This window comes from Ammodytes marinus (assembly GCF_949987685.1).
Source record: "Ammodytes marinus genome assembly, chromosome: 22".
NCBI lineage: Eukaryota > Metazoa > Chordata > Actinopteri > Uranoscopiformes > Ammodytidae > Ammodytes > Ammodytes marinus.
In genome coordinates this window covers 16111660-16127400 of record NC_137226.1, presented here as the reverse complement: position 1 = coordinate 16127400, position 15741 = coordinate 16111660, and the positions used below count along the sequence as shown (strand labels likewise).

Genomic DNA, 15741 nt, shown 5'->3' with positions numbered 1-15741 from the left:
CCATGGTTTAGATCAATTAGAAACAATTAAAGTATTAAATAGGTAGGTCTAGTCATTATTAGTATTTTGACTTCATATCTACAGGTTGTTTATTGTGATTTCATAAGCTACGTGAGCTCCATGGTTACGCAGTGATTGACAGGCTGACTGAAATGCTCTTGACCTGGACAGAAACTCCCCTCTCCCAACCCCACACCCTCTTAAAATACATAAACCGTTTGCCTTTACTGTTGCACATAGTCGCGACTCCAAAAAAAGTCTGTCGCGTACTGACCCCCCAAAGGCCCATTCTGAGCCAGGAAAAACCCTGCAACCTATGCGAAAGGAAAGGAGATAGTGGTATCCCATAATCCTTTACGGCGGCAATATTTAAAGCAACAAGCCACCAACGGAGTTTACCGACTGTACACGAACGAACGAGAGGTAAAACAGAAGAGAGGAGAAGAGAAGAGAGGAAGATTTAACTCGGCTAAAACAACCCCACCCCCCATAAAGATAATAAAGAACCCATAAAAGACCAACATCATAATAGTTATTTTCGTAGCACATAACACACCATAAGAAAACAAAATGACAACTAATGTAGAATACTGGGTTCTAAGTGATTCTCACTCTGTTGGCGACAACCTGATTAAAATCAATATGAAAAGAACGCATGGATCAAACGAGCGCTTGTTGTAGTCCATTTTCGGAAAATAGTGTAGTTTCACGCGAGTGACTCACGTCAGCAATACTCGCCGTCGCGCAATGACGTCGGATAGGAAAAGTGGAGTCGAATTCATTTGAAACAGTGCTGTCTTTTCTTATGTTCGATAGGAAGCACCTTTTCATCTCTCCTTAACCCCGATGACGTTTGGGGTTAAGGCATAGGAAAGGAGGTTTACAGGTTAGGAGATTGGACTATTCGTAGAAGCCCAAGCACTTGGAGTTAGTGGTATGCACTCTACCAGTTGAGCTTGTGCCCCGAACAAGCATTAAAAACTGCTGTGCAGTGCTTTGTCGTCTAATTAACTCGTGGACCTATTTCTAAAACTGTAATTCCTGGTTTGTATTGAATGTTTCACCAGAAACAACACGCCCCCCACCAACGCTGCCCATTGAATTGATTTTTAACACTAGGCTATCCTGGTGCCACATATGGCCAATGCAACGCAATTGTAACTGGTATGACACCTGTCAAAAAAACTGTGTTGGCTTACCTTGTTATGTGTAGCTTAGCTTCTTGTACTTCACCTACTTTTAATTCTCTAATAAAGTCAAAAATACCTAAAACAGAAGCTTATCTAATTAGCAATAAAAAGTGTATAGGTATTCTGGGTGTTTTAAACAAAAACTGCAAACGAACAGAAAGTGATTTTTAGGAAAGTACCAGATAACATATTGTTGGCTCACTGAATCTCGTGACCAACCCTGTTATCTATTCCAAACAGTTTGAGCAATAGAGCAGAAAGTCCTGCTGCAAAACTGTCATCACCAGCTAATACACAATTGATATTCATTTGTTTCATCAAAGGATCGACTGTATCCCACCACATGTGTGTAATTCTATGCAGTTGAACCTGTGTGTTGAACATGCTAACCACATGCTGAGCGCAATCATTTACCCATCCAAACATCACGTCAACAGATCGCGGTGTGTCAGGCCCTGTATGTCAGTTTTTCCAGAGATTCTAGTGGTTGCTTTAACAAATGCGTAGAGTCATGCAGCTGTGAAGGTTTTTAAGGGGATCTTCTGAGTGATAGTAATGAGCTCTAGGAGACAGCAGCGCTGCGGATGTAGCCGGCATGGCGCCCAATTATCTGTTAGCACCTGTCGAAGTCGTGGCTGTAAGGAGTGGCGCTTCAGACGCCATGCATGCGCGTGGGGGATGGAATGAATTGTACGTTTTAAAGAGGCTCTATCAAAGGAATTAATATATCTCCGAAATGTCTATTTTTTCCACCCAGCAGTTGTGAATGGTTATCATATTTGTACTTTGTCCTGACTTGTTCTGCTCACTAAAGAATGACTTGAGTCAGCCAAATCAGTGAGCAGCTGCAATTAAAGTGGAAGTATTCCATTTTGCAGGTTTTTCTCATTTGAACTCTAGAAGTAGAGAAGGTTTAGAACCGAAATGTCCCCACCGGATAAATATACATACAAGTAAGACAGTGTACGGGAATTCACCTTTCTTTTGGATCTGTAACTGTAGTTAAAATAATAAAGTAAAACTTTCAAAAGATTACTGACAAATCTTATAATCACTAACGAGGTGTATAGCTGTCCCCAGACAAATGTGCAGCATCGCAACTCTATTCCTGAGATCCTCAGAGATTTGTTTCCCTTTTAGCATGTCTGACCTGTATGGGTTCACTTTGGTGAGCCTAAACTGACCTGGTTTTATCTCTGTTTTATCTAGTGCCGCACTGCCGCCCAATTTCTTCCCTAAAGATCTCTCACTACATTGGTCTATTTCATGACTCAATTTGGCCCATCTGATTGTGTTAACTTGCTCGATTTAAGCAATGCAGCTCAGGGTTCACAAACTTTTGCACATACAACAGTTGTCAAATAATTTGTTTTATCTGTTTTAACAATTGATTTCTGGAAAAGAAAAATGTTGAATTGATAAACAAACATCTGTTATTTCATATAAAATACTGGTATTGATAAAAATTAATTAATAATGGCAAAAATAAATACAATTCCTAAAGGTTCAAGGGGTTCACAAACTTTCACACAGCACTGTATGTCTGCCGATAAAAGTCAGTTATTTAATGAAGCTCTCTCTTTCAGTGCTAACAACTTGTCATATTTCATGGCGTATTATGAGTGCAGTTCTGGCTAGAAAGGTGCTACAACATTGACTCAATTAACACTGACGCAAAAACTGTAGGTGATAACTATTAATTTCCCACTTAATCAATATTGAAATAAAAATGCTGCTAATAGGGTGAGATAGTTCATCAAGGTTTGAATACTGTAATTTTTTTTTTAAAACAATTGTGAAATAGATCACTTTAATGGCATAAGGAATAATGGCTCTGTATTAAATTAAGTTGCTTCCCAGACAAGAACAAAGCGTAAAAACTTCATCACTACTATTGTTTGGAATGTGTGGACATTGGCGGTGTCCTGCTGTCCGTTAAGCCAGGGACCTCTGCATCCCAGTCAAATCCCAGACACCACATGCATTTAGGATAGCTCCCATTTTAATAATCTCGGCTGTGAATTGTGCCCCAGAATTCTCTGCAACCGCCACGGATTCTCCAAATGAGAAATTTCATATTTTAGCATGCATTGTCATATATTAAATTTTCTTGGACAATAGGAGGAGCTGGGGCAGCCGTGTTCTTAATCACTTAAATCCACATGCAATCTGACTCTACCATTTTAGCCAGGGCCGCACAACCATTAGTCCCTTCTCATTTCACGGGGAAAGCTGCCACCCCATTAGTTCTGCCATGCTCCGGTACATTTCCATATCCTTCCATTTCAAACATTTTTCTGCAAGAAAATGGGAAAAGTTGCGGATTAATTCCAACTAATCCTCCATTTTTCTATTGCCTTTAATTACTTGTTCCGGCCTCTGGCACTTTAAATGGTCATCAGCAATAAGTTGACTTAGCATGGGGCCCATCTCATTGTTAGAAAACGGTTGTGTTTGTGTGTGTGTTTAAGGTTATACAAGACTTTAGCCTGGCATTAACACTCCACGAACACACATGCAATCTTTGATTTCTACTGAGTGATCTTTAAAAAGGATGTTTGTGTCTCACTATTTGAGCCATGTTAACACCACTCGAGTCCACTCTTGTCCCTATTGATGGATTCACTCCCGCAGAACACCTTATAATGCCATGGACATTAAGCTCAATGTAGCTCTCATCGTTCATTATAAACGGACACAATTTAAACTACGATTAGACTGTTGACTGCTCTCTGCTGTTTTTTTTCGTACCAACGTCCCAGTCATTCTGTCTTGTTCTTTATGTTGCGGTGAGAAGATTGAACATGACTATGGAAATATGGAGAGCCGCTGTAACACCACCCCCCCTTTTTCCACATCCCCTTCTCCTCCTCGCCTCTTTCTCCCCGCCGGCAGTCTTACAGCATACAAGTCAATGTGACCGCTGAGGCAGAGCAGCCTTTTCATACCGCTAACGTTCAAAGCTGGCCCAAACGACCCGATGAAAGCAATCTAATACCACAAATTAGCCTGTCACTTAGCCTGGATTATAAACCTCACAAGGGGCCACGGCTAAAATAACTTTAGCCTTGTTGTTCTGTGATGTATAACGGGCAGGGAGAGGAGGAGTGTTACCAAAAAAACAAGTACTATCTCATTTTAAAGTGTGCTCTGCTAAATCGCTTTGTTTAATTAAATAGATTTTTTAAATGTTTTGACCTCTCCCCTTCCTCAGCCCTGGCCTCTCAGTGCCAGCAGCCCTCTCTTGGCCCTAGGAGAGAGGCAAAACCTTATTCAGACTCGGCACAGGGCCACGTCCGGCGCCGCGCTTTCCGCTCTGACATCCGAGAGAGGTCGACGGGAAAAAGAGCAGGAGATAAAGAGGACGCGAGGCGCCGTTGATTTATGGCTGTTGTCGGCGGACCTTGTCATTCCCGACGCATCCGTGACATGTCATTGGTGTTGGTGTACTCCAAAGATGAGCAGAATGTAAATACAACCCGGCGCAGGAGAGGGTGTAGATCCGTTATGATAAGCTGGCGGGGCTGCCCTCTCTCTACACTTTACTTTTTCTTCCTGTTCGGCTCGCTTTTCCTCACACACACACACACACACACACACACACACACACACACACACACACACACACACACACACACACACACACACACACACACACACACACACACACACACACACACACACACACACACACACACACACACACACACACACACACACACACACACACACACACACACACACACACACGTCTTACTACAATTACAAAAGCCTTCTATCTGTAAGACTCACGATTTACAGCTCCAGTAAACAGGTAAACACAAAGGCAGATATCATCAGTGCGATGTTAGAATAAAATGATCTTTTTTTTTTTTTTTTACAATTTTGGTTTTCTTCCCGTAGTTTTGACCATTACATTATTTCTATCACTGATGATATACATGAAATCATTTATTTGAGTTATCCTATTTTAACAGCCACCTCAACTTAATTTAGTATATCATATGTTTCATCTGCAATTGTTCACGATTGACCACATAATCAGTAGATAAGGAAAATAATCTTAACTTGCAGAGCTAAAAATAAGATTCAATGGAATTATCCATTAAACACTGTCCAGCATTTATTATTCATTTTAAAATGTTGTTCTACGTTTCCCTTAGCATGCCTCATTTATCTTGTTTAGAAATTTCCTACATTTCCCAGAGTGCTTTCCAGAGAAGTGGAGTGAGGTTCTTTACAACCAGCTGCTGGTTTTACACAGAAGGGAAGAAAGACAGTGATGCTGAGAGATTTCCCTACTGACTCTGGCTCAAAACCCAACCCTAGTGTTGCTGCTGCATTGCGAGCTTCTGTGGGTGTTTAAATTGTCTATGGCTCATCTACAATCTCCCTGCATCAGTGTTAAACGTCAGTGTATAAACCTTGATTGTTGCTGTGTTGTTTTGGATGAAGAAAATATAAATAACTCCATTTTCGGTTAAAATACCTAGACAGGATGTCATATTGTCTGCGTTGGCTCTCCATCCCACATAGATGCCCACATGTATATGTTGACAGTGACAGCGGTAGGAGAGTTGATGAGGACTTTTTGCTCATGTGACATGCTGTTCATTTTCATTCCAGTGGATGCGACCTCCACAAATAGGTACTATACAGCTCAGGAAAAAATTAAGAGACCAGTCTGGATTTTTCTTAAACCTTATCTTTATAAAACCTATTGAAAATGCTCTTAATGACAAAATGTATTGGAATTTTGTAGAAATGTTGTCAGTAGTTTATATTATAAATCCAAAATGTTCATTCTACTCAAACATATACCTATAAAGTAGAACAAGAGACACTGAACATTTGGAGTGGTCTCTTAATTTTTTCCAGAGCTGTATATTTGTAGTCCATAATGCCATGGCTTATTGATATACAGTACATACAGTCCCCTCCGTAAGTATCGGAACAGTGAGGCCAATTCCTTTATTTTTGCTGTAGACTGGAAACATTTGGGTTTGACAACATGAGACAATAGATCAATATTTCAGCTTTCATTTCCAGGTATTCACATCTGGATCTGATACACAACTGAGAAGATAGCATTATTTGTAAAGGAACACCACATTTTTAGGCAAGCAAAAGTATTGGAACAGATAGACTTAAAATAAATTAAAGTGAATAAGACTTAATATTTTGTTGCAAAGCCTTCGCTTGCAATAACTGCATCAAGCCCGTGACCCATTGATATCACAAAACTTTTGAATCCTCCTTTTTGACGCTTTTCCAGGCTTTCACCGCAGCCTTATTCAGTTGCTGTTTGTTTACTTTCTTCAGTCTCCTCTTCAGCAGGTAAAATGCCTGCTCTATAGCAATTAAGTCTGGAGATTGACTTGACCAGTCTAAAACCTTCCATTTCCTGACCCTGATTAACTCCTGCGTTGTTTTTGCAGTGTGTTTTGGGTCATTATCTTGCTGCATTATGAAAGATCTTCCAATCAGTTTGGATGCATCTTTCTGATGCAAATGTTTGTGTAAACTTCTGAGTTCATTTAGCTGTTGCCATCATGTGTTACATCATCAATGAAGATTAATGAGCCCATCCGAGAAGAAGCCATGCAAGCCCAAGCCATGACATTGCCTCCACCGTGTTTCACAGATGAGCTTGTATGCTTGGGGTCATGAGCAGATCCTTTCTTTCTCCAAACTTTAGCCTTTCCATCACTTTGGTAAAGGTTCATCTTGACAACAACACAGTAACACATGATGGCAGCAGCAAAATTAACTTAAAGTCTACAGAAACATTCTGTCTGCCAATTTAAATAAAGATGCAACCAAACTGATTGGAAGATCCTTCATCATGCAGCAAGATAATGATCCAAAAAAACTGCAAAAACAACAAAGGAGTTAATCAGGGGCAAGAAATGGAAAGTTTTAGACTGGCCAAGTCAATCTCCAGACTTAAACGCTATAGAGCATGCATTTTACCTGCTAAAGAGGAGACCGAAGGGAGTAACCCCCCAAAACAAACAGCAACTGAACGAGGCTGCGGTAAAGGCCTGGAAAAGCATCACAAAGGAAGAATGCAAAAGTTTTGTTATGTCAATGGGTCACAGGCTTGATGCAGTTATTGCAAGCGAAGGATTTGCAACAAAATATGAAGTCTTATTCACTTTAATGTACTTTAAGTCTATCTGTTCCAATACTTTTGCTCACCTACAAATGTGGTGTTCCTTTACAAATAAAGCTATCTTCTCAGTTGTGTATCAGATCCAGATGTAAATACCTGGAAATGAAAGATGAAATGTTGAGCTATTGTCTCATATTCATATTTTGGTGTCAAACCCAAATGTTTCCAGTCTACAGCAAAAATAAAGGAATTGGCCTCACTGTTCCGATACTTATGGAGGGGACTATATATATACACAACCTAATAATCTAACGTGGTGATGAGTGATGATAATTTGCTGACAGACTAATTAAGTATCATAATCGCTTGTCAACTTCCCTGAAGAGTTTCATTGGATATATTTAAAAAAAGATTTTTCTCCATTCTGCGACACATCACTCCTCACCTTTGCCTCTGTTTTAAGTGTGTGAGCAGGTACAATTCATGTCCCCCCAACACCACACATACACCCCTTCCCACACTTATTGGCTCCAACTAATCAGAGGTGGAATTTTTTATTTTTCCCACGCAGACTGAAGAAGGTGCACAGAAGCTAAGCGTGCAGAGTGAGAAAAACAACAGCTTTTTTGATGAACATGAGAAATCACAATCGCTCCTTGTCTTCTGTGATCTTCACAGCTGCATTGTTCATGTCTGAATTTAGACACAATTCTCTCCCTACTCATATCCGCACACTTTATTAGCCTGTTTCACACAGAGTCAATATCACAGTGTTTCAATAGACAGTCTTCTCTTATGCGGCTCCCTGTTGATAAGTGTTTGTATAGCTTCCATTTTCCCCCAGCTCAATGTTGGAACATGAAAGCAACTATTGCTTAATATACGATAAAGACATAGCAAGGATTTAAAGCCAATTATACCAGTTTAGACTGTTGAATAGAAACACTGCTTTTAGTCATAATGTAAACCTATAATATTTCACACAACCTTGCAAAAAGCTTCTGTGCTTTAACCGTTTAGGGACGAGAGGTAAGAATTGGCATAAAGAAAGAGAGAGAGAGAGAGAGAGAGAGAGAGAGAGAGAGAATCCTGGGAGCATTAAGCTTTGACACGCAGGCCCCGGCTGTTTGCTTCATAATGATGATAAATGGCGGACTACCTCAGAGTGTAATGTATTCCTATTCTTCTATGTGATTTCTTAAATAATTTTTCATCTCCCCATTTTAGTAAAGCAAAGTCGTCCCCGCCATGATCTACAAATGAATAGCAGTTTTTGTTACAGTAGCTGTGTGTGTTTAAATGACATACACCGCATTGTAAAGCTGCCCTCTAAGCAAAACTAATCTCATTAGGTTCTTGTTTGTTCTAGCAAATGTACATTTTCCTCAAAGGACAGGGACTCAAGTCTCGCCACAGCCAGATGATCAGTGAAGTTTATAGTGTATTAAGGTGCGAACACACTGCACACCGCCGCGCGGCGAGTTTACATAGAAAGTCAATGTATTTCGCGCGCGAATGGGCGGCCGGCAGCGAGCGGTTCACTGCCGCCGCAGAAGTTGAAAATATTTAACTTTTTGCTGCCGGCCGCGCCGCGATAGCCAATCAGCGTCGAGCTCCTCCCGACGTCACTCGCTTCGGGACGACTGACAGAGGAAATTAAGATGGATGAAAACATAATAGTCACAGTTTGCTCCCATAAGTTCTGTGAATAGCCTATGTGTCTGTTGCCTGCTGTGTACAGCTATCAGTTTTTCTTTATGAACCAAGTTAGCACCAGTTAGCTTGGGGAAAGCACCATCAGCACAGCAGACTGGTGCTCTCAGCACCGGTTAGCACCAGCGCCAGCATATCCCCAGAGTAGGAGAAGGCTACTCTGGTCGGGCGGCGGACACAATATGACCCAATATGATCATGCGGCGCGGAACCTGCGATTCGCGCGGCCAACCGCCGCGCCGCGGAGTGCAGTGTGTTCGTACCTTTACAGTTAAACTCATTTTACAGGCCACTTAGAATATATACGCGCAACACTCATTTTTTTTAAGTTAAAGGGTAATACATGTAAATCAGCAAACTGAAATCAATGCATCAAATATTTGTCTTTTCATTTCATGTTGGTGGGGTTACAGATGTACATAAGTCACACAGGTTCCCCTATAAAAATTATTTAAAAAAAGAAAACATGAAATGAACACAGTACCGATCGATCAGCACTTTGTGAGACCTCCATTATGACAACCTCTCAAGCAATGCAACACATCTCCTTCATGTTGAACTTTTGAATTTATGAAATTGGAAGATTGTCTCACTCCTCTTCAATTGCTTTAGAAAGTTAAAGTTTAAAGTTGTTGGATACTGGAACAGGAACATCCCAAACATGCACAATGCGTGCCATGTCTGGTGAGAACGCTGGCCATGAAATAACTTGGACAATTTTAAGCTCATGTACAGATCTGTTCAGCAATGGGCCTCGGGTTCTCATCACAATACCTCTACATTAAAGTAACCACGGATAGTAGACTGCACTTGGGTTTGCTGCCCATAGGACATGTCTGCCTGTAGCATGACCCCCACATTGGGCCACTATGTCCCCAACGCTAACATGGGCAAAACGCTCACCTACACAACCCCATGCCTGCCGTGTGCCCTGTACAGTTGAGACTGTGATTCCTGGGACCAACGAATATGAGCTTTTGCCCACTCACATTGTGGGGCCGAATTTTGGAAGTTGAGCATGGGTCTTAAGAGACTCGAGAACTAACAACCCTTATACAACTGTTTAACAATTCTTTAGTGTCACAGTTTGTGACCCTTTTTAAAGGCTCTTCTCCAAAAGGTTCATAGAAGTGATTACTATAATTAATTTTTTTGTATGTCTCGGCAGGGAATGTTTGTGTTTTTCCTGCTTGGTCTCATTTTCTGTCACTGATACTATACATTCAATACAGACACAAGGTTAAAGACGTCTGTGTGAGTGTATTGTCAGAGTCACATGATGTACCAAGAGGTTCACTGGAGAGCACCTCTTTCTCTTTATGGCAGAAACTTTGACAATGGGCTTTAGATCTTGTGCTGAGTGATCAATGAGATCATGTAGAAGCAGTTACAATAATATTCCTTTTATATAATAATAATTTTCCTTATACATTTTATATTCCGATACATGTAAACCCAAAGAGCCTGAGATTCAGCTCTGGCATATCATATAACTGACAGCGCAGACGAGGGACAGAAAACAGGCTAAAACTCACTTGACATGACCTGGTATCCCTCTTTTAGGGCCAGAGCAACAACTCCTGTAACTGGCACAACTGTAGTTATAATAATTTGCTTTGAAAGACTATAAACACGGCAGCCATTTCTATTCAATCGAAGCAGACATCCCAGCTCATTGGAAACTGTAACGGCATGAAATTGTGACCCACAAAATCCAAATGAAATCAGACGAAGAGCTTCCTGCTGACTGCCACACACCTGACTGACTGTCAGGTATAAATGTAATTGTTCATACATCATTTATTTATCATGCTCCATGTTGTTCTGCAGTCATTGAGCTAACACACTCATCCACAGCGATGCAAAGGGAATCCACCGTCTCGACACACCTAGACACCGGGCCGTAACAGGGCTCAAACCAGTGTCCTTTAAGTCACACGGCGGACTCTGCAGCCACCAAGGACACAGTGACACCACAATGTGAAGATGTTATAAAAAAAGACAAAAATGCCGCTTTGTGATGTAATCTACTTTGGACCTTGATGCAGTTTTGACAGGTTGACTTCATGTCCTGCACGTCCTACATAAAACAGTTTGGGTTCATGAAACTGTACACTTGTGAATGCTGTGAAAGTGATACTCGACTTTGATTCAGATTTTAGTACTGAAGTGTTTTTATACAGTTTTTTTTGTTGGCTCCCGCTTTAACAGGCAGTCTATTTATATTGTCTCTGGCAATAAGACAAGTCAATCACAAATAGCAATTTTCTCCATGGGGATTTCCAATCTGTACACCATACAGTTGCAGTTCCCGTTCAAACACATGAAGCATGTGTAGAGGTTAATAAAGTTTTTTCATAATAAAGCATAACAAATAACTTTATTCACTATTTACCAATAGATACTCCTTGGACCCTGGCCTCTAAATCCTTTACTTAAAGTAAAGTATTACTTTACACTTTAATAAAATCAGTAAATATGGAGATAACACCAGCTGCTAGTTAGCTTGGCATAAACGTGTGGATGGGGAAACAGCTTATCTTCTGTTCATAGAGAACATAATTCAACTACCAGCCTCTCTAAAGTCATATCTTGTCTGTTTAAAATATTATTCACATATTGTATATGCAGCATTTAACTGTTGTATATGGTCAACATATAATTGTTACTTTTGTATAAATGTTTGGTAGCATATTATGCATATATTACGATGGATAATATTTTATAAGCTACTTTCAGTTCTGAGCTATTTTTGTTTTATCAGTGACCATAGCTGTCAAGTAAATGTAGTGCAGTAAAACGTAGGTAGCGGTGTCAAAGTGTAAAATAACCCAAAAGTTCAATACTCCGGTAAAGAACCATTACCTTAAAATTGCAGTCACTTTTTAAAAACCTGCTTAGATGATGATTGGCATCAGTGCAACATACTGTATGAGTCAAATGCTTAATATGCTCTTTAATGTGCTTATTTTAACTGAAATGTTTAGCCTGTAACTCATTGCTAATTCATACATCTTCAGCTAAGAAAGCAATTACATGGAGGCAAACAATCGGCGGATGTGTTATGAGCTCTTAACTATAAAAAGAAAGAAGAGGAGACTCTGGTTTTAGAGAGGTACACTGTGATCTGTATGAGAGTGCTAGGCAATATTTGACGGTGGGGATGGACTGAAATAGCACACTGGATCTTGAGACGGTGACACATAGACATTTTGATCAGAGGATAACTAAGGTTGGGACCATTCGGCTGTTGTGGTTTTGATGAGTGTGGCCTCTCAGATAGCATCTCCACGTGTCGTTGCGGAAGGTCGTTTTGGTGGTTAACTCTGTGAGAGGGCACTCTGCATCAGTGTCCGGTAACAGCGCTGATATTTGCTCCGCCTGGGCTTTTTCCTATGGTGACATTTCAAATCAAAGCCTTCCTTTGCCAAGGCTCCGTTCACACCACAGCTGGAAAGTTCCCAATCAGTTTGTCATATGTGATCCGAGGTTCCATTTTTTAACAATCAGTGTGAGCGGGGAAAAAAAAAAGCTGTGTGCCGTCACTTTGTACAGTTTTGAACAAGCCCAGAATGAGTCCACTGATTTTTGTTAGACTGAAATCTAAAGCAGACCTCACAAAATCCCCTTTTCTGTGGCAAGACAGCTTTGCAGAGAAGCATTAGCATTGGTTCACAAAAAGATGCTGTGACTAAAAGCAACCCCCCATAAAATGTGTGGCTTGATTGGTATTTCAAGGTGACTATGAAGAAAACCGGTCAAAAAGGGTCAAATGATTAAGACATATTCATTGCGCGTTGATATCTCACAAAGCTGTCAGGTCTTACGTTTGTGATATGGCTTATGGCTTACATCCGACAATTGAAACAGGCATCCAAAAATAAGCAGATATACTGTATGCAGCAAATCAGAAGTGAGCATGAACGACCGAATCAAGTGTCTTATGACAGAAATTGGGATTGGGAATCACTCGGCGTTGAAGCTCGGTACCGCTGTGGGCTGGTGTATAATGATTTCATTAGCAGGTTGTCAGGACAATATGCCAAAGCAGGGCTCATTTTACCGTCTTAAATTCATACGTCAACTTCAACGCGGCCCTGACAGCTGTCTTGTCGTGTTTATGAGGAGAACCGAGCAGCATTTGTGGCAGCTGCTTCAGAGAGTGCTTGACAAAGAGTGGGGGCAAACTCCCTTGTTTGGCCTGACAGGGTTGGGAGCTTCACTCCTCAACTGTCAGAAGGGAACATCTGTGTTTTGGCGAGTGAGCGATGTTTGTTCTGCGGCGGAGCAATCGGCTCCTTGCAGCCGTCCGAGGTGACAGTCGCTGTCACGGTCGAAGTGAGAGGGAGATAGAGATGGAGGGGGAAGAAGGGGTAATCCCTGTATCCAATCCTGCTGTGGAAACAGAGAGGGAAAGTCCAGCTTTTACGGTTTAATAACACTCCCTCCGCCCGCCCTGCAATCTCTGTGATACCGCGGATTACACACTTGCCTTGAACGATTCGAGGGTGCATCTTCCTATAATTGAGGGAAACTGAAAATTGAATCTTACACTTTCTAAAATACCACGGCAGAAAAACACATTATGGTTTACCACTAAAGCTGCTTTACGTGGCAAGATATTTATGGAAAAATACACCTTTAAGTGTCTGAAACAAGTAAGAACCTCCAATTCCCACAAAATGAGACACTTAAAATCTCAGCCCCAAAAATGGGGTTATCTTATTGCTACTTCATTTGGATGTTTGACCTTCAGTTTGCAGGGTAATGGATGTTCAGGGTTTGTAGGAGCAGTATTAAACTATCAGAGGAAATGAGATGTTGAAAGGTAAATGGACATACACAAAACATGTTTCAGTCCAATAAGAGACATCTTGTTGTCCAAAGTATGAAGTGAAAATCAACCCTAACCTGATACATATGAAAGAACAGTTTATATATATATATATATATATATATATATATATATATATATATATATATATATATATATATATATATATATATATATATTTTTTTTTTCCAAATAGTCATTTATAAAAAGATGTGTGTGTGTGTGTGTATATATATATATATATATATATATATACATACATACATATACACACACACACACACATCTTTTTATAAATGACTATTTGGAAAAAAAATATATATTCTTTAAAAATGTATGGGGGCATTGAACTTTAGAGCTGTCCCATTTTGTTCACACTCCAAACGTGCACCAAAGGGATCCTTCTTCAGAAAGTTGTTTCTTTTTATCACATCAGACATCCAGACTCCAGACACCCTGAAATATATTCTCCTAGAAATGTATTCTTCTGTAGCGGTAGCCTATCATTATATTCTATATCAAATGTTTCATGATTCACTCATTCAATGATTTATACACTGGTCCACAAAAATATTCTTTAGTTTAAAAAAATTGCTGTAATTTATTGAACATGACGCCTTTTTAAGAATGCATCGTACAAGCTATGAATGCTGTTGAAATGATTTGACTTGCAAAGTATTAACAACTTTCTTATCATGCAGAGAGCAGGTGAAGGATGAATTCCCCAGTTTGTTCCTCCTTTGCAAACAACTAACTATTAATAGGCCAAGAACATCAGACTATAATGAAAAGTATTGCGGCTCCATGTGAGCCCATCAAAGTCGGAAAATAAGTGACACATATGGGACAAATAGGAGAAAAGAGGTCAGAATCCGGATCTACTTGCAGTCCTTGATTTCAATTAAGTGTTCTGCCATATTCAAATACACATTTATATTCATAAAGGAGCTATTCTGAAGCATGAGGAGATACCAGCTTATCTATTTCAACTGATGTTTTAAACTGTAAGCATTTGATATGGTTTTAATTCTTGCTGAGAAATCCCAGCTATCAGGTAGAGTAATATTTAGTCTGTTAGTGCCAGTGTTCTGGCTAAAGCTCATACCGTAGTCAGTCTATATTTTTTTTAAGTTCCCATCTGCGTGTGCATACTACATTTCTAGACACAGATCCGAAATCTGCCACCAACCAAGACTATCTCAGTAATTGAAAACCATCTAGAAACACAGAATAAGCTTAACAGGCCGATCGTTGCTTGTCTGTGCAATTCTTTTTTTTTAGCTATTTAACAATGTAGGGAAGCTTTATTTCAAAGTTTAATCAAATTTTAAATCATCCTCCATGTCTACATTAAAAGTTCAGTAAGCGGAATGGTCAGTTTAGCTAAGTTCCTGTCACTGACTGCAGTTGGCAGTCCCCTCCCTCGTCCCTACATTAATACACTGCGGTCTTCAAGCAGCGAGTTATCTAGCTTCATCTCAAGTGATCACTGTATGAATAAAGAGCGATTTAACACTTATATTAACATAAATAAATCGCTTACTTCACCTTTAAACGTGATAACCCGAAAAACTGCTGGCGAGCTAATTAGCCTAATGTACACAACCTCTCGCTTTTGTTGGCTATCTGATTTAACAATAATCTCATATTTGGAGTAGGTACATTCAATAAAAAGGCAAAATTAAAGTAAACCAAATACTGCTATCAATTCTACTAAAAATCCATTTGTGTGTGTAATGCCTAGTTAAGGAGTAGAACATAACGAAATAGTGAAAATACACCAAAGTTTTAAATCTGGTGATAGTATTTCGATAGAAGCTGTAGCTAGTGATTAGCATATAGCAGTAGCCCATATCCTTTGAGCCCAGAAGGGCACATTAACCCTCTGA

The 15741-nt window shown here is 40.0% G+C and overlaps 1 protein-coding gene across 1 annotated transcript in view; it reads left to right on the top strand.

Moving 5' to 3' along the window:
- The window catches only part of LOC307268217 (chemokine-like protein TAFA-2), a 67371-nt gene that overhangs the window by 16219 nt on the left and 35411 nt on the right, over positions 1–15741 (top strand). The window lies entirely within an intron of this gene.